The sequence below is a fragment of the Eupeodes corollae genome, chromosome 3 (genome assembly GCF_945859685.1).
Source record: "Eupeodes corollae chromosome 3, idEupCoro1.1, whole genome shotgun sequence".
NCBI classification, from domain to species: Eukaryota; Metazoa; Arthropoda; class Insecta; order Diptera; family Syrphidae; genus Eupeodes; species Eupeodes corollae.
The window spans coordinates 114866096-114886487 of record NC_079149.1 but is presented as its reverse complement, the minus strand read 5'-3'; the positions used below and the strand labels follow the sequence as shown (position 1 = coordinate 114886487).

The 20392-nt window shown below is 29.9% G+C and overlaps 1 protein-coding gene and 1 long non-coding RNA gene across 2 annotated transcripts in view; both read left to right on the top strand.

Moving 5' to 3' along the window:
* Window positions 1–15752, top strand: part of LOC129951909 (uncharacterized) — a 166211-nt gene extending 150459 nt beyond the window's left edge. Inside the window, exon 3 of the long non-coding RNA XR_008782253.1 lies at window positions 15704–15752. This is a non-coding gene — a long non-coding RNA (uncharacterized LOC129951909). The remainder of the gene's footprint in view (window positions 1–15703) is intronic.
* Window positions 15753–20392, top strand: part of LOC129951907 (toll-like receptor Tollo) — a 38054-nt gene continuing 33414 nt past the window's right edge. Inside the window, exon 1 of the mRNA XM_056064267.1 lies at window positions 15753–16077. The gene's annotated coding sequence lies outside the window, so the exon portion shown is untranslated. The remainder of the gene's footprint in view (window positions 16078–20392) is intronic.

Here is a 20392-nt window from a genome sequence, read left to right as displayed (position 1 = left end):
TTTGTTCTCCTCCTTTTCCATTAAAACCGTAAAATGGATATTCAGAATTTCAATTTCGATTTCCTTTTAAGAATGCATCATAACTTTTGATGTATTTCTGAAGTATCCACTCTTAAATGAACGAAAGTACAAAAAAGGAAACATGATTGATCTGGGATTGTCTACACTACGTAAGAATTTAAGCTCCTTAAAATATGCACTATGTCAACTGAAGTTTCGTCCTTAAAATCAAGAAAAAGAAAAAAAAATAATTTTAAAAAATCACCCAATTGGTTTTTGTGTTCAAGAAGGATGTTTTTTTAATGTATGTCTTATAAGTACCTATATATAAGTATCGTGCATATATCACTTCGGAAGCAATTAGCGAATGTGTTGAAAAAATTTCCTGTCCTTACAACACTTGAAATGAAAAAAAAAAAAACAAATGAATAGCTGCTACTTAAAGGACTTCTGCGACGAAGTGAATATTCGTGCTTCAAGGATGCAAGCGCAGAGTATATATTCATTGGTACATATAAGGTGTATATAAATCTTTCAGGAAGGGAGAAGTAAGTAGGTAGGTCCTTGTGACTTTCACTTGCATTTTCTTGTCTTCAACACGTTTTCGAAAAACAACATCAGCATCTGGTGGTGTGCATTTAATGTAATTAGATAATGTCAAGTGCTCTTGACACAGATCGATGATAGAACATGTTTTTATGGAGAACAAAAAATAATGACAACAGACAACAAATCCCTTAAATATTTATTTCTTTTTCTAAAATAATTTATCTTTTTTACCTTAAAAGTATTTCTTAGGATGAGCTTTAAAATTTTAGGAGCAAAACGTAGAATGTTTTACTTTTGCTGAATTATTAAGGATTTCGTTACGTAATTTATAACATTAAAACATATATAAAGATTTAAAATGTTAACTGTGAATTTGTTAAATATATGGTCAAAGTATGTAGCAAAATTAATATGTTCCTCATGGTAGAGGTAAAGCACGAAAAAGTTAAAAATATCAAGAGTGATAACAATTTTCGTAGCTTTATATCGTTTTACCTTATTTTCAAAAAGAGATCCTGTTTTAAACATTTTATACTTCACAATTCCTTGGGAAGGGTGAAACAAAAAAATTCGTATTTAAAAATAAATTTTTTTCAGTCTTGTTACGGATATATCAAATTGTAAATTTAAACAGAATTTTGACCAGCCCGAATTTTGAAATACAGTTTTTATTTGTTGGGTTAGTTGATTAAGATGTTGACTAAATTTTTATCCTCGAGAGATCAAGAAAATTAATTAATTTTTTTGTCTGTTCCAAAAACAAGCAATACCTTATTATAAAATTTAGTTGTACCTACTGATTTTGAAGTCGAACCTTAATGCAGGGTTTTTGGTCAAATTAAAAAAAATCTAAACTTTATTTTTATAAAAACAAAAACTTACCTCTTTATTTCTCTTTAGAAAGTTCTTAGCATAATTGTTTCATCATTTCTTTAAGGTTTAAATAAAACAAGTTATATTTTGAGGATATGCTGAAAATATGAATATAAAAGAAATTGATTACTTAATATTTATAAAATTATAAAAAATTGTACAAAAACAGTTATTCATAATGTAAATAGCCTCAAAAAGCCTTAAATAAAGTCTTGATTTTTTTTTGAGGTAAAGAACTTTGAAATGAAATAAAACAAAAACATTTTTTGTTTTTATATAAGTTGACATGAAATTCACTTTATTTTGAAAATAATCTTCAAGCGGTATAATTTACACATTGTTTCAATCATATGACCCCCAAGACTAGCTCCCACGTAGTCTAATCTAGAAGGCAATTTTATATGATTTTTTCTAACATTTGTTGCCATAAGTCAAGCGGTGTTAAATTGCACGGCCTTGGATGGCAGTTCACGAGTCCGCAACAAAAAAGTAAAGGTTGTAGCCGACATAGTGCACTTGAGGATTGTAATCACTTACTAAAAATACGGCAGTTTTGTTCATTGACTTATCCATTTAACCAGAATCATAATATTCAAAATAAACGTTCATTATTTTAAAGCGTTTTAATTTACCAAACCACAACAAAAAAAAAAATTACTTGATTGCTAACAAAACGGCCGCTACTTATTAATAAATTAAGGTTCCTCAACGAATAAAAAAACAACAGTTGTAACGAAGTATAATTGTTTACGATTTTAAAAGGTAGATAAATCAAAAAAGCTGATGTAATATAATTTTTTTTTTGTATAATTAGCACATACTCTACTAAGAAGAGAGAGGGTTTAAAAATAGATGTCGGTGCACATTGGTTTTGAATTAATGAAAATTGCAATGACTAGGAAAAACAGAGTGTGGTAAGGCATTCGCGTAATATGGCTAAAGAACGAATCCCTGTTTTTGACAGTATGGCCAAAGTTAGACTCAAGAGTATACTGATGAGCATTCCTAGAAGCGCGAGTACTTCGATTGAACTGTTTAAGAGGAGGCTATTTATCTATCAGGCTATTTAACTAGAGCATAAACCGTTAAAGTAATGGTAAAAAAAAGTGAGACAAGAAACCTTACGACGATGTTCAAGCGACGTAAATTAACGTATGATGTTATTATCTACCTATTACCTATTAATTTAAATGCTCCACGTTCAATACTATCCAAAAAGGTTTAAGTAAGTTGTATTTAAGTCTTGTAGATAACAGCCATATCAGAAGGTGTAAAACATTTCTTGCATCACTTAAGGAAACCCAAACACTTTGCTGTATTTCTGGAGACATCGCATATGTAATCGTTCCTAAGGAGGTAGTTGGTGGCACACATACCGAAAATATCGAGAAATTAGAAGTTGCAGACAGGAGTAGTACCCGTAGCATGATGGTTAGTGCGTTGGACTGTCATGCAAGGGGTCTGGGTTCAATCCCTGCCTGTGCCACCTTAATTAAAAAAAAAAAAATAATTTTCGCGGGTACTGCCTCTTGCGAGGAATTGACAAATCCTTCAAGAGTAATTCTTGTCATGAAAAAGTGCTTTCTCAAAACTAGCCGTTCGGATTCGGCCCAAAATTGTAGGTCCCTTCCATTCCTGACAACAGTACTCGCACACAGGAATGGTTGAGAGTTGTAAGTCACTAGGCCCTGGTTCACAACGGACTGTTGCGCCACCCCATTTGATTTGAGACAGGAGATCATAAATAAAAAAGAGAAAGACTGTTGGAGATAGAGCTGAACCCTGGGGCACACCATTTATTTTATGGACTTCTGACTTGAATCTATCCAATACTATTTATGTTGAACGATCCAAAAGGTAATTACTAATTTAATGAAGCATGAATGATTTTGAAATTCAAAATTGTACATACAATTCAGAAAATGTCATTCATTTTTCATTTAATGTTAAATTTATTTTATGTAGGTAAATGTTGCCAAAGCTGCGCCGAAACGACCCAACTGCTGAGTCCAATTTGTCCCCTACATACTTTAACATTTTTGCCAGTGTCTCAAGAATAAATCCTTCAACATTAAATTTTAGTGTGCCAATCAAAGCGGAGCTTTTCAATATAAACATGAACCTTAACATAGTCACACAAAAAATATTTTACAGGTCGGAAGATCTAGGCAGACAATTCACCGAACTCGCCTCTTATTTAACCCATTATTACTCTTGCTATGTTGCATGCGGCATTGTCTTGTTGAAACCTCATGTCATACAAGTCAAACATCAAAATACTGACGCGATGGAATAATTTTGAAATGGGATTCAAACGAAAGCATATGATTTTAAGCAACTAAGTCAACGAGCGATCTTAATGTCAATTAGCCTTGTGTGTTTTAAAACAAAAACATAGCTTCAATTTTTCCCCGAAATTTATGATATTTATCTTATCCACTTTGAACGCATTATATTTCCAATATGATTCAAATATTTTGTCTAAGTCCTTCTAGGAAAATCCAATATTAAATTATTTCTAAAGATCAAATTTTTCTTTTATTCGTAATATGATAATGTGCAAGGTGTGATAATTATCAGTATATTGTTAGGGTTCAGTTAATAAAAGACACAACAAAAGTATAAAATATTATTCCAATTATCGTTTTGGAAATTGATATTACCCAGATATTATATCGATGTTTCAAAGGACATCCAAATATATTTATTTTTAGTGTTCTTGTATAAATCACATGAGGACTAATTTTCATTCAAAAACCAATCTCAATAAAACTTAAAATTTAGTGAAGACCATGTATCATTCAATTACTCATCCTCTTTAACCCTACAGGCTATCACACAATATAAATTAGACTATAAAATCGAAGAACCGTTGGTTGAACCTTTTTATAACATTACTATGCAGTAGTAACATTTTTTTATTGCCTTTACTTTTATTTGTTTTTGTTGTTGATTTTATAGTGAAAAGGAATTTGGAGATGAGAAGCGATATACTGCTTTTTTTTTGTTGTGTACCACCAGAATCCTTTGTCCTTCAAACATATTTCTATAGATATGCATAATGTAACTTCATACAGGCAGCTTGAAAAAAAAAAATGAATTCGTAAAAAATTATACACAGTTTGTCGATTTTGTGTTTCAGAGAGGTTCTAGGAAATATTTATTACCCAGAAACGCTACCGCTGAAATTTACCATCGCAATGCCAATCGCTACCTCGCTATTCATATTTGCCAGTGAAATATGAATGATTTGTTCCTGGTCCTGATGTAGTATTTATGTATATAACTTCAATGATGCGTAGGTTAGGTAGGTACAAAGGATAATGGTGGTGATGGTGGTGAGAATAAAAAGAAGTTTTGTGGAAGGGGATAAAGAATGACTTTAGCATAGCGCGATTGATAATAGCTTTCTAATATTCAAAACGCGTCGTTATGGGCTATTTTCTATAAAACATGGCATTCAGATGAAAATAGAATTAATGGGGCAATTTGGAGGCAAGCAATTTGGACAAAAGAGAAGAAGCAACGCAAAAAAGAAATACATAACGATTTTCGGATGAATTAGATTTTTTTTTTTTTTTAATGGCGGTATGGTTGAAGAAGAACCCTTTTTTCTTATATTGATAAATCGCATTAGGAAGCATGAAATATAGGGTAAAGTAGGTGCAATAAAAAAATAAATCAATTTAGATAGTATAATAATAATAATAATGGTAATTTATTCACCACACATACGTATTTGTAAAGATATCTCTGTCCATTAATAAAACGAAAGATTTTTTTAAATTGGATATTGTGTCTTGTATATTTAACCTATAAAAGTAATAAAATATGAACGTGTATACAAATAATTGAATTTTAATTTTGTTTCAGAGGCATTTTCTTTTTAGTTGAGGAAGATTTTGTATATTGAACCCTTGCTATCATTTGTTCAAGAAACTTTAAAAATCAATTTTCTAACTGAGTAAATAAATTAATTTTTTCAAAAGAACTTGGAACTAATTTTAATGAAAGAGCTGTAAGTTTAAAGTAACTTATTTCACAATATTCTACAGGTTATCCATTTTTCGGTTTCAAAAGTTAACGTAAATAAAACACATATACAATATTTTTTTTCATAATATTTCTTTTTATTATAAAATTTGAACGTTGTCAATATTTGTGAAACACTTCATCATCTAAATGACCATTACACGAATTGTTGCAAGATTCGATGCTTTTGATGTAGTTTTCTACCACTATTTGACATGTATAATAACTTGACAAGTGTTAGTTTTTAAGTGGTCAAGAGTAAAAGGTTTATCTGCATAAACACGGTCTTTTGCGTAGCCTCACAAAAAAAGTCCAGCGGTGTCAAATCGCATGATCTTTGTGGCCAGTTGATGTTGCCACGTCGATAAATTACTAGCTCGAATTGTGCGGCATTTGGCACCATCTTGTCCAAGGCGTATATTTCAATAGCAGGCAAAAAATTTAGTTATCATAGAACCATAACGCTTTGAATTGACGGTGATAGCCGTTTTTGAAAAACTAAGGTCCAATCACACCTCCGGACTAAAAGCGCACCAAACACTGACTTTTTGTGGATAAAATGGCCTCTCTATTTAGTTACTTAAGGATTTTCAGAACCCCAAATAGGACTATTTCGTTTATTACCATACGTACCGAGTGAGACATGCTTCGACGCTGAAGAAAAATCGCAGTTCACCGTCTCTTGTTGTATCTACTACAACTTTGTGAACGGTCAGCAGTTTTCAGTTGTTGTGTGAGCTGTAGTGCTTTATATGGATGCAGGTGTAGATTCAAATTCAAAATACGCCATAATGTACCTAAGACAGTCCTGCTTCCTAAAAACGACGAGGAGTCGACACATTCTGGTCTTAGGCAGCACTGTCATATTTTTATGGCAGAATCACCATTTTTGTAGAAGGTTTTAATGATTTGTATGCGTTTTGCGATGGTTAAGCGATCTATTTTCTTAAATACCAGAATTGCAATGAAAAAAAAAGTGGTTTAACAACTAGTTCAACCGATGTCGAATTCCAGCTCTATTCGTTTGAAACCGCAAAATAGATAATCCGTTTTAAAGAAATCCGTTTTGAAATATGTACTTTAGAAAAATTTGTTTGTGATCAGAATTTATATTTTAGACAAGTTTTGACTAATTTCTTTTCGTCCGTTGATAATGATAAAACCATTCTACTGTCCCTTTTCAAACTATCTTATTTTTCAAAATTCAAGCATTTTCATAGATACAATTTGAATTATTTTAGTATTTTACTTAGTTTTTTGTAATTTCTCGTTAGTTATGAAATTAATTATGGGTCTTCATTTGACTCAAGTTTTGAAAAACCTTGAATGAAATTCCTTAATGTTTTTCAATAACTCGATTAAGAGTAAATTTTGATTGTTTATTTCGAGTCCAAACTTCGGTTTCAGCTATATGTGATTACAATCAGCAAAATTGGCCATTTTTAAGACTGCTCTTATATTTTTTCAGTATTTTCAAAAACATGATGTTACAATCTTTAGACAAAGAATTTGCAATAAGATCAAAAATTGATTTTTAGATCATTTTGAGTTTTTCCATTTAACATTCTGTTCTAAAGGTTAATGTATGGGAGGTAAAGACTTGCAACTAATAAGGATTTCCTGAAAAATAAATATAATATTAAACTTTTTTGAACGGAATATTAAATAAAGAGATTATAAATCTTAAAAACCATACGTTTTTCATTAAAAAACACTAATTCATAAATTTGAATAGCTTCAAAAAGATTAAGACATTTTTGAATTATAAGAAGCGGTTGTATCTTTAAAAAAAATGACGATGGATTGATTTTGAAATCGGATTCGCACTCAAATACCTAAGAAAATGTTTATTTGTATATTATTTTATTCGACAGTTTTATAAAAGTGAAATTTAAGCAATTTTGTTTCATAATTACAATCAAAGCCCGAGGAATTTTTCATGATAAGAAAATTTACAATACAATATTGATTGTTAAATTGGAATATAATGGACTCCTAGAAATTAATTTTTCAACAAAATTATTTTCCAAAACATTTACTACCCAACTTATAATCACTTTCTTGAATTTCCATTTTCATTGCTAGTTCAATATTTGCAATATTTTTAACACAACTTTTCCGAACAATCAATTGTCAATCATTGCCAAAAGCACTTTAATCACTTTATTTTCTTCTGGCTAAATAAAAGATAAATATCTATCGTTTCGGTTGAAATATTTTTTTCTCAAATTAATAAATGAAATTGCTCTAAATACAACGTTATCAGAGCATAACAAAACCATCTAGAATCACTGGATGAAAGTCAGATTAATAGGTTGATATTTCAATTTTAAGTAAATATTTTAATTTTTTTTTTTCAAAAAACGACTTAAACGAAACCAAAACAAACAATTTATTTTATTTTCTTATGATCTTAAGAACTTAGTCGGCTATAAACAACTTTTGCAGAAAGTTTATTCTTATTTAAAGTTCACACTTCAATTGAGAACAATTAAAATTATTAATGGTTGAAGAAATATAAATATAAAATTTATTTAACCACAATTTGTGTAGATATTTATAGTGACCAAGTCAAGTCTTTCCTACGAGTTTTCTTAAGTCAAAGCTCAATAGTTTCTTACCTCCATTTTGGCCTCGTGTCGTATAAATCTTTTAAATTCGTTTTGTGTTGTTAAAAATAATTTAAAATAAACACAAAAAAAAACACTTTTTTGTTTAGGTCAGAGTTTTATAAAACATAAACATAAACCAACCCACATAAAAATACTAGCAAATATAAATATAGCCTAGAGTGATTTGCAACTTTCGTCTTTCCTGGAGGTTTGTGTTCTTTCTTGTGGGGGTGCAAATAACTCTTGTATTGTTTTCTCAAATTTAAGGATTATGTTTTTATACCTCTCCCAGACAAAAACTACTAAACAATGCATAAATTATAGTTGTTATAAATATCTTTGTCTTTTTAGTATGGCAACATGGAACACACATATTCCTGGTTCTGGAAGGACGTCTTTGTTCTTTAGCCACTAAAACTTTGGCTATAAACTGTGTATTTCTGCAAAAGGAATACTTACATAAATTATGAGTATTTGTTTTTGTGTTTAGTTGTGGGGTAAAACGTATTGTCTTCTCTCGATTGGAAATCGATTTAATTATATTAACCCAACAACAACAAAAATCCTCTGACCCTTATACAAACCAAATTTGATGATTGATGGTTTGATTTGACTGAAAAGGGAAAAGTGTATACAATCATTTCGAATGAAATGAAATGATTGATAGAGACAGAGAAGTAATAAAAATAAAGAACCACTTCAATTTCTGGATTGAATTTTTTCACATTAATTTGATTGTTTTCGATTTTTATTGGTTTAATTTGAAAATTGCATTGAATTTTCGAATTTTGATTTTATTTTTTATTCACTTAAGTAAATTTGATGATTTCATAAATCAATATAATGTATATGAATACAAAATTAACAAAAAAAAAACAATGAGTGGAAAAGCGAATATTTTTATTACTATCTTTTTTTTAAAATAGAATTTTTGAAATCTTTTTATATTTCAATTCCAAAGAGGAATTTACAAAGTTTTGTTTTTATAAACTTACCCTAAATGTTTGAATTGATTACAACTCTACTCAAGGGTAATTTGAAGAATTCATTGTTTTCAACGAGTATATTTTTTTAATAAACAAAAGTTACGTATACGCCCAAGTGAACAATTTTAGTAAATGATCAAAAGGTTGTTATTGGTATCAAAAAAAAAATAAATCATGGATGATCTAGTTTTTAGCGTATGTAAATTATTTATTTTTAATATTACAAATGAGTTCAACGTCCTATACACAATGGATTTCAATGTTAATTCAGCATAAACCTCTTAAATAATTTTTTAGTTAAAATTCGATATTAAATAAAATCGCCTTAAAATAAAATATCGCCTCATTAAATGCCTGTAATAACTCATGCCAAATAGTATTGAAGTAAATGCTTTTCAATGATGGGCAATTTATTGTCTGAATTGAATATGTATCCAAAAATGTAGAACAAAAAACATCTTAAAAGTATGTATCATACAAAATATTTAAATCAATATTATTCTGATACAATTATAGTGATACTGGGTATCAAAGTGAGGATTTAGTTTTTATCTTCACACAAAAATACAATTTGTGTCATCTTGAAAATAACTAAACCGATTTAAAAAGACACATTCATATGTACATATGTATGTATGTTTATATTTACGAAGAGTATCTATTGTGTTTGCTTATGAGACTAAAAGTTACATTTACCACCTCATTGAACAAGAAAATGAAATTCGATAAATAAATTTAAATGTATACATGAGATGTCTGCACATAAAAATGTACGTCTTTGTATGTGCATATGTGTGTATATTTTCTACTTGAATAAACTGTTTCTTTTCTTATTTTTTTTGTCTTGTATTCACTTTGTTCATTTGTAATAGTATCTCTAGAAGATTAAAGAAATTTCAAACTAAAATTACTTAACTTTTGGATATCAGATTTTTTGTATCTTTGTTTTATTTTATTGAAAATGTTTTTTGTTTTTGTAGCTTTCATAGAAACTTAAGGACAAAAATTGGGTTGCAATGAAGGTTTTTGTTTTGTTGTTTTTATTTTCTATGCCCTTGAACTACTTTGGTATAAATGTAGGAAATAAAATAAGTTTATCAAATAAGCAAGTGATTTATTATGATCTTCGTTAATCTTGGAATCATCTGTTTATCCAGAATTCAAGAGATTTACATTGGAAAACATTTTTGAAAGAATTAAAATGACACTTTTCTTGGAAAGTTGTGATTGTTTCTTTAGCACAGTCTTGTTGAAAACAAAACGTCGCTCGTCCTCATCAACATATTCGAAACAAAGCCATTTATCATAGGTTTGTAGAGTTATCTAATCATCTTTACTTTAACGTAGTCTCAGAGTTTAAAAAAGGCTTTTTGATTGAAGACGATGTTAAGATGGAAAAAAGGATGAAAGGTTTAACATCCCAATCATAAAAAAAACGTAATTTTTGGTGATCGATCGCCTTGACTCATTGTGTAAAACAAACTAAGGGCCCTTAACCTAAATCTCTATGCTAAATACGGTGTAGAGTCGTCTATGGATACAAATCTAATAGAAGTCAATAATCTCCTAATTCAGTCAGCATGGTGCGGCGGGCTTGCAATATTTTGACTTTATTTTGAGGAAATGAAATCACGAAAAATCAAAAGTGTTTAATTTTATGACATAAGACTGCAAAATGTTCAACATGTTTTGTAACTGTCAATTTTAAGAAATAGCTTAGCTTAGAATAAAACTTTTTAATCATATGCAAAATATTGCTGGAAATTATTAATTTTTTTAGAACAATTCAATTGACAACTTTTTTAACAAAACACGAAAACTTAGAAATCCTTGATGGAAAGTTATTAGCTTTTTTTTATTTCTGGCATTTTCTAATTAAAAAGGTATTTGTTTTTTATTTTACTGATTTTTTAAAATCTTGTTCTTTTTAGAATGAAAGTAGTTCTTTGATATTCAATTCACAATATTCATTTCTGATGTTTTGTAAGGTAAAATATACCAAATGTGTGACATTATATTATAACAAATTTTATTTTTTCTTTAAATCAATCAGAAAAAAATGTTGCATTTAAGAAAATGATGTCTTTTTTCAAAAAAATATTAAAAACGTCCTTAAGCATTAAACTACGTATTATGAATATTATCATTTTCTGTTCTTAAATTCTTAAGATGAAAATTCATTTTTTTAATAAACAAAATTAAAGTTTATTTTGCAATTTCGTATGGATTCTGTGTGAATTATAAAATTTGAATTTAAGTCTAAAGAATAATCTGTTTTCATCTGTTTAAAAATTTCTATACACAAAAATCACCCACCCGTAAAATTAAAATTTATTTGAAGTCAATATCTCTACTTCGTATGAAGTATGCCAAAGAAAGAAAATAAACACAAAATCAAATTACAAATTATTCTAAGAAACAAAAACTTCCAATACTCCTATGACCCAATTAAAACTTTTCCTTTTCCTTTAAATACAAAATAATCAAGGTAATACAAACCATAAGAGATGAGGTAAACTAATATCCTTATTTAAATTATGTTAACTAATTAATTTTATCACCTGCCAAAGTTAAAAAAAAACTTTCGATACCTATTCAACAAAAAAAAACATAGCTTCTTTCTTTTGAAAACAAAGCCAGAAAACAAAATAAATGTAATAAAAACAACTAAAAGTAGAAAGACATTTTCATTGAAGTTGACGTTAAATTAATTGACAACGAATTTAAATGACATCGTAACGAAATAAGGTTCCGTCCATCTACACCTATACGAGGCTACTCGTCGTCTTAGGCGCGATTTGGGAAAACTACTCCCTACCGAATCGACCGCGCTCCAGCTTTTTGCCTCTTCGTTCCTATTCTAGAGATGTAGGTGTATTGACTTAGGAAAACAACAAGTGAAAACAAAAAAATACGAAGAAAATAGCAAAAGTGCGGAATCTTAATTTTCTGAAAATTCTTAGTTAAGAAATTCGAACATTTATACAAATGAGGAAGAAAAAAAATAAAAAACTAAAAATAAAGCAAGAAAATAAGAAAAGCACCATCAGCATAAGCATCAAGGAAGTTTCTTCCACCAAAAGTTATGTTATGAAGAATGAAAGGAAATTCCCGTTGCTTGTGTTTAAAATGTCCTTGGGATTATAAGAAGAAGCTTTTTCGTTTTATTTTATTTATTTTTCTTTTTCTTGTGTTAAAACTTTAATTACTTTCTATGCTTTTTTAATGATTATGTTTATGATGCTTGTTGAAAGTGAGGCGTCAAGTTAATCTTTTATATAGTATTAAAGAGAAATAGTGACAATGAGAGAAGCTTGAAGTGCGGGCGTAACAGAGAACGTAGAATTATAGTTTGAATATTTTATGGAAAGTGATTAAAGAAAAAACTAACAAAAAAATCGTTAAGGTGGTTTTTGGTTTTTAAAGCCATAGATTTAAGAACTTAATTTTCAAGAGCTACAAAGAAGTTGAATAAATACATTTAATATGTTTTGTATATGGTTTAAAGGTATTAATGTCTCGAATAAAACAAATAATCCATCAACCTTACAAAAGAAGTATATAGAGTCATTTGTTTAGTGGTCTTAAGTTGACACCTGTCAAACGCAGGTTTAATTTGGAGTTTCACAACATGAGCGGAATGTTTGTCATTTACATTTTACAACTAAACAATGCGTTAAAATGTATTACAACCTATTACAAAAGTGATGGTGGTTTCAACAAAGGCACATAACGCAAGGATTATAGTGTACCTAACCGAATAAATAAGCATGCAGTAGATAAAATTCTAAGGAAGGGAGTGAAAACATTATCGATGTCGTAATGCCTGAGCAATATTGTAATCCAACAATTGATAAAGTCGCAGCAATTAATTTTGGTTGGCGGTTGAAGATCATGAGTTGAACCCACACTACAAGAAGAAATATGGCGTTATTGCTTGAAAAGTAACAAAAGTTGAAGTGTTGAAGTCAATTTGGAACCAATATCATCCGATTTCACATCGTTATAACTTTTGTAAAACTGTGTAGTTGTACAAAAAAAAAACATACTTTCACGAAAATAACATAAGTTTCGGCAAAGATACAGCAGAAAATGTCGAAAAATTTAGTTCGAAAATGTTAAACAACATGTTTAAGCGATAAAACTGCTTTATCAATATTCAGTTCTGCTCCTTGCCAGGTAACCTTTTCAAAAAACTATTATCAGTGAACAAATTAAGACTCTCTGGTTAAGTAAACTATCAAATAACACCCGTATTTAAATGAAATACGAGATCTGCTGAAAATACCATGAATCTATGAAATCTTTTAGGAGAATTTCATGGAGATGATTTCGAAATCCTCACTTAAGACTTCGAAACGATTTGTTGATACAATTTTGAAATTTTTATTATTTAACACTTCTACACCTGTATTGGGAGTCTGATCTATCAATCTATAAAAGAAATATATAAACACACTAGCTAACTCGGCAAACGGTGTTTTGTCCCATAAATAATTTCTAGAGTATATTTTGCTAGAAATAAATAACTTATTGTAAGTGTGTAAGGATGTGGTACATAAGTGGGAGAGGTATAGAGCACTGTACACGGTGACAAAATATTAAAATAACAAATCACCAAACACATTTTCTTAATTTATTAAAATTATTTCTTTAAAATTATATGCACATCGATGATAATCACAATACTACAAAAATAAACAACAATAACAATCCCTTAATGCAATAGAGTATACGATATTTTTTGTGATCCCATCTTTGGCCAATACAAACAAATTGGATAGTTTGCCCACTCGAGAGCAATAATTTTCCGTATGAAAAACTTGAAATACTTGAACTTGAAGGTCGGCCATGAGACTTATTGATAGTTTTGCGGGATTTGCCGTAATAATATATTTTCACCTCGGAATTTGCAATTTGGAATTAGGGCTTCGATAACATTTTTCATAAATTTTTAAATCATAATCACGTGCCGTTGCACAACCGTGGTGGGTTCAAATAAAGACGCAAAAATTAGCATACCTGGTAAATCCAATGAGTTCAAAAACTCAATTGGATAATTTACAGCTTTGGTAGCATCACAAACTGTATCAATAGATTTGTATGAAACCAAGTATTCTGGTAACAAATGTTGTATCTTAAGATTTAAATCGTTGACATCCATATTTTTTGCTGCTAAAATTGCTCTTTCTGCCGGCCACTTATGATTTTTATATTGTCTGTGTACATCGGGATCGGGAAATATCTGGTTAGTGAGAACATCTTGTGATATCGGCCGGTAATTCTATGCATCCAGTTTCATCTTTACTAACTTTTCTGTTGCCTATTAACAGTTGTTTTGAGAATGTTTCAGCGGATGGATCTTGAAGCGTTTGACAAGCATATTTACTTTCAGTTGGAAGTCTGGTTTATTGTAAATACTTAATGGCACTTCAAATGCTAATTAAGCTTTTCTACCTGCATGCAATAAAATTTGTACATTGCCAGAAGATGCGATACCATTATTTGATCGTATTTCAGCAAGAATTAGCGAAATAAGGAATGTTTTGCCAGTTTCTCCTGGTGCATTCAAAAAAAGAATCCACCTTGTCCTGCCGAGATTGCGAGCATGATGTGGTCATAAATAGTTCTTTTGTTCTTCATTAATTAGTAGGACATTGCGAGCGACAATCGCTGCTATTTCTACAGTATTGTATTTTAGCTCAGGATTGAATTCAGTGTCTATTAAATAAGATGCATACCGGAATTACTAAGTGGTAAGTTGGCAAATTCTCAATAGCAATCAATGGTTCATTGTACATAGCGACACTGAATACTATTGTAGGATTGTTGCACCGTGTACGATGTTGATGCAATTAAACAATAGTGTTTAGGAATATACAAAATAGATAAGAACCTATTCTCAGACCTACCGAATGTACATAAATGCAAAATTTAATTGAAATTGGTTAAGTCGTTTCGGAGGACAGGAGAATTTTATATATTAGATATTCCAATTTGACTTTTTACGATTTCATTTTTTTTTAAATTTCTCGAACATTCTCATTTGATATACTTTAATGTTCATAAACTTCTATCAATTGAAGGCTAAAACTGGTTTATTTCTATCTATAAAATAAGGTATTGACTTTTTCTCAAGGTTCCTTTTTTATATTTAAAATTAATTAAAAAAAAATTGTCTTCTCTACTTGAAAAACCTCAAAATTGCCATGTTGTACCTAATATACACATTGTAACTTATCTTACCTATTGATAGAAAAGTTATTGAATGTCCTTTATGCACTTCGTTCTCGTGTAAAAGTATACTTTTAAAAGGACTTGATTGCAAAAAGTCTATCTCTCCTATATTCATAGATAGGTATATTTTTTACTATATGTATATATTTGGGCCTTTGGCAATCTGATAGTAAAGAGCATATCGTAAAGTTGTAATGAATTCTTATTCAACTCGTATTCATATAATTTACCTACAAGCTATTCATTTGTATATCCTTTAATGCTGTTCCATGCTCCCTTTGGATTCCATGGTAGTTCCAGTGCCACACGGAACTAAATCATAATATTTTCCTCTATATTGTATCCTCATCCTTGTACAATCGTATAAAAATAGTTTTTCATATTTTTTCTTCTTTTATTTTTATTTATTTATAGATCAGCAACAGAATATACCTTAAAAGGATTACGAGCATCAGGACATAGTTTTGATATAGAAACTGTACTTAATATACACAACATAATACAGCGGTATTGTATTTGCAATTGCAACAACATCAGAAGCAGCAATAGAAGTTACAGTAGCAGAAGCAAGCAGGAGCAGCATTAAAAAGCGCCACAGATCCTTCCCTCAATAAAACTGATGGTATAAAACTACTTCTACGGCGGCTCTTATGATTCAACGGTAACACACACAGTTTTGCTGGCTGGTACAAAATATATACAACATTGAGCTTGAAGCAACAGCAGCAGTTAAAGGGCAACGGCAACAGCAAAGGTAGCGTGGAAAGAATTCGTTAAAAGGCTTCAAGGTACGAGTAAATGGTATTTTCAGAAAATATAAATAGTTTTGTGGAGGTCAGGTATGTTGGTTTTTAATTATTATTTTTTTTTTGTCGAAGCAAGGAAATTGGTTAGTTTCATTTTTAAGTTAGCACATGTGTGTAGGGTAATTCAACTTTCAGCAGGTTTACTTTAACAAACCAAAGAAATAGTTTCGCGAGCTTCGATTAATCAAATTTAGGTGGAGCATGTTCTATAAAGGTTAGATATTAACTTTAAAAAAATTCTAACAAAAGTGAACTTTGCTTAAAATTTTATCGTTATTGCTTGAAATCAATACTTTTTTTGACAAGAAATAAAAAATAACACTTGAATTTTAACAAATCTAAATTTATGCTTACCATTGCTTTTTATTTAAAATTTTATTTTAATAAAAACGTTTTAACAAACTTTAAGTAGGACCACCCTTTATTGAAAAAAAAGGATGCTTTCGAAGTTCTTTAATGTTCAACAAAACAATCACAAAGCTTTTTTTTAAAAAAAAAAACAGCACATAAATAGGCTCAAATGCGACTCTCACTGATTACTTTCAAATCGTACCTGTCTGTGGCGTTTTTTTAAAGTTAAACAAAATATTACAAATAACAAAATTGTAAATGAGATAAAAGAAGTTTGAAATCAGTACACTTTTTTATTCTCTGCTTGAGTAGTAAACTATTTCTTATCTGTTTTTTGTTGTTTTTTCTGTACTTTGCTAACAAACTGTCAATCCGATTTTTTCTAAAAACAGTAATTTGTAAGTAGTGATAAAATAATTTATTTATTTATTTGGTTTTGGATTTTGCCTATTTCGCGAGCTTCGATTAATCAAATTTAGGTGGAGCATGTTCTATAAAGGTTAGATATTAACTTTAAAAAAATTCTAACAAAAGTGAACTTTGCTTAAAATTTTATCGTTATTGCTTGAAATCAATACTTTTTTTGACAAGAAATAAAAAATAACACTTGAATTTTAACAAATCTAAATTTATGCTTACCATTGCTTTTTATTTAAAATTTTATTTTAATAAAAACGTTTTAACAAACTTTAAGTAGGACCACCCTTTATTGAAAAAAAAAGGATGCTTTCGAAGTTCTTTAATGTTCAACAAAACAATCACAAAGCTTTTTTTAAAAAAAAAAAACAGCACATAAATAGGCTCAAATGCGACTCTCACTGATTACTTTCAAATCGTACCTGTCTGTGGCGTTTTTTTAAAGTTAAACAAAATATTACAAATAACAAAATTGTAAATGAGATAAAAGAAGTTTGAAATCAGTACACTTTTTTATTCTCTGCTTGAGTAGTAAACTATTTCTTATCTGTTTTTTGTTGTTTTTTCTGTACTTTGCTAACAAACTGTCAATCCGATTTTTTCTAAAAACAGTAATTTGTAAGTAGTGATAAAATAATTTATTTATTTATTTGGTTTTGGATTTTGCCTATGGAAATGGAATAATTTTTAAGTTAATTTTTCTTGAGACATTAGAATTGAAAATAACTTTAATTCAATATGATGTACCATTTCTTACAATTTTTAGATATTTCCAGTTTCGCGCTCAAAGTTGGGTTGGTTCCACTTGTACGCGCCACTTGATTCACGGTATCCATGCGCTCTACGCGACCCAGCCATCTTAGTCGTTGGACTTTTACCTTTCTGGCTAAGTCTACGTCACTGTACAGCTCGTTGTTCCATCTTTTCTTCCACTCACCTTCGATGCATACGAGACCGTAGATCACACGAAGACCTTTTCTCTCGAAACGACCCAAGGTGTTTTCATCCGCTTTGGTCATAGTCCATGCTTCTGCACCATATAGCAGAGCGGGAATAATAAGGGTCTTTTATAGCGACACTTTGACCCTGCGAGAGAGGACTTTACCAATCAATTGCTTCAATTTTAATTCAAAAAAACAGCGGTTACCAAGAATTATTCTTAATTTGATCTCAGCACTACTGTTTTGGTTTTATGCGTTGACAGCGCATCACCTTGTCTAAAACCTTTTTTAAAATTGAAAGGTTCTGTTAAGTTGTTTCCAGCCTTTATGGAGCAGCGTGAATTCTACATGGTCATTATAAACAAACGGACGAGTTTTGCAAGGATGCCAACACTAGACACGGCTTAATACAGCTCGTCCCTGTAGATGCCGTCATATGCGGCCTTGAAAACGATTAAAAGATGGTGGGTGTCGATTTGGTGTTCTGTGGTTTTTTTCCAGAAACTGCCGTAATGTGAATAATTGATCGACTGTGGACTTTCCTGGTCTAAAACCACACTGATAAGGACCTATCAGGTTGTTGACGATGGACTTTAGACTTTCACATATTACGGCAGAGACTTTTTTATAAGCAATGTTAAGTAGACTGATGCCCCTATAGTTAGTGCAGTTTAGAGGGTCTTAATTTTTCAGGTTCGGTCAAACTATACTGAGGTTCTATTCAGTTTGGTCTTTTAGTCCAATAAAATAGCGCCAAATCTTTAAAATGTTATATCGCCCAAAAACTTTTTCAAAAGAAAATGCAACAAATTCCAAAATCAATATCATATTACCCAAATCAATTTTATAGTGAGCTCAAGCAGGGATGTGTTACATACATACATCACTGTTTACACGCCTCTCTAAGCCCAGCCATAGAAAAATTTTGTTAAGTAAAACATTTGACATTATGACCTTTATGCATTTGGGCGTTACGACATTGAAAGTTCATTTGGTTGATATGTCAATTTATTTGGGTTTTTTGTCATTTTCTTAGTGATGTTTTATATGACGTTTCTGATTTGGCCTTATATCATTTTATGATTTGTGTTATGATAAGACATAAGAAACGTTAGAAACCATAATCGTCGTAATAATCAATATAAATGTCACAAAGCCCAATTCAAAAGTCATAAAATCCAAATTCAAAATTAGACTTTTTGACAAAATGAAAACTAACAATTTGGGCGTTTTTTTTTTTTCATTTAATCGTTTTTTGGGCTTATTGGAGATTGTTTTTTAATTTTTGGGCTTTGCAACCAATTTAATGCTTTATGACATTTTAGAGTTTGGAAGACATGATTTTGGGCAAGAAGAGCTAACACTCACATTCTCACACGGCTTCTCTCTAAAAACCTTTTATTTTATTATTATCGGAAAATGTCAACATTTTCTCGGACCTTCTTGAAAGAATTTAAAAGTTACCCAACCAAAGAGATGGAAAATAAAAATTTGACGAACGCTTTAAAAGCCTTTTGAATATCTTAAAATTTAAAACTCTCATATCCAATGGAAAGTCACATACCTTCATTCAAATCCTTCAAAGAATTCATTAAGGAGCAAAAATCCATTTTATATTTTCTTTAGAACCGCGAATCATTAATATTAATTATGCGGAACAAAATGACATTTGAGTTTTATTTGTGTCAATGATTTGTTTTTTTTTCTCTTTTCCCAATTAATGATAAACCGTTCATCGATTTTTCTTTTCCCTTTTCATAATTTTTAAGAACCTATTATTTTTACATCGTCTTATTTTTAAGCTACAAAATTCATTCATTTTGAAACTCTCAAGGAAAATCAAATGCTATGTATACTTCATAACTAATTATAAAATCAATTTCAAGTCAAATACTTAGTTTAAAGTTAGTTTTAGTTTTTCTTACTAGAAAGTAATCCTTGATAAATTCTTGTTTCTACTCTTTAAAGTATCTTGTTAAATTATTCTCGAAATTACTGGTACTCTTAACTTTAAAATATTTTACTAAAAATAAAAAGAATTCTTAAGTCCACATGATCCGTTATCTATTTCAATTTTTGTTTTTTACTTACTTCAATTTTAACTTTACGTTCAAATAGAAACCCACTTCAAACATTTCACGTTAATAGAAAGGTACAAGGAAAACTTTTCGCCTTAAGTGATTAATTTCACAATCTACCCGTTTTCAAACTTATTCTACTTTTGCAGTCAAATAACTTATTTTTTAGACAATTTTTGTTTCTTTTTTTAGTTCGTTGTTGGTAAATTTTCACCTGCAGTTAAAAATAGTAGAGTGAAAAAGGTTAATAATGAGAATCACTTCAAGAGGGTTCATTGGCCCAAATTCACACACAGTAGAGCAGCAAGCAGCATTAAGATAGCTAACTACGAAATAGCTTATGGTATAAATATTTTGTTTTTGTCTGTTTCGAATTTTCTCCCCATAAAGTTCAAGACCTCACTCAGCAAAACTTGGAAGCATCAGCAGTAATTCATCTGAATTCTAATTAAGTCATACCTACGTTATAATATTTAGTTTCTTTTTCTTTGCACATCTTTTTGTTTGTAC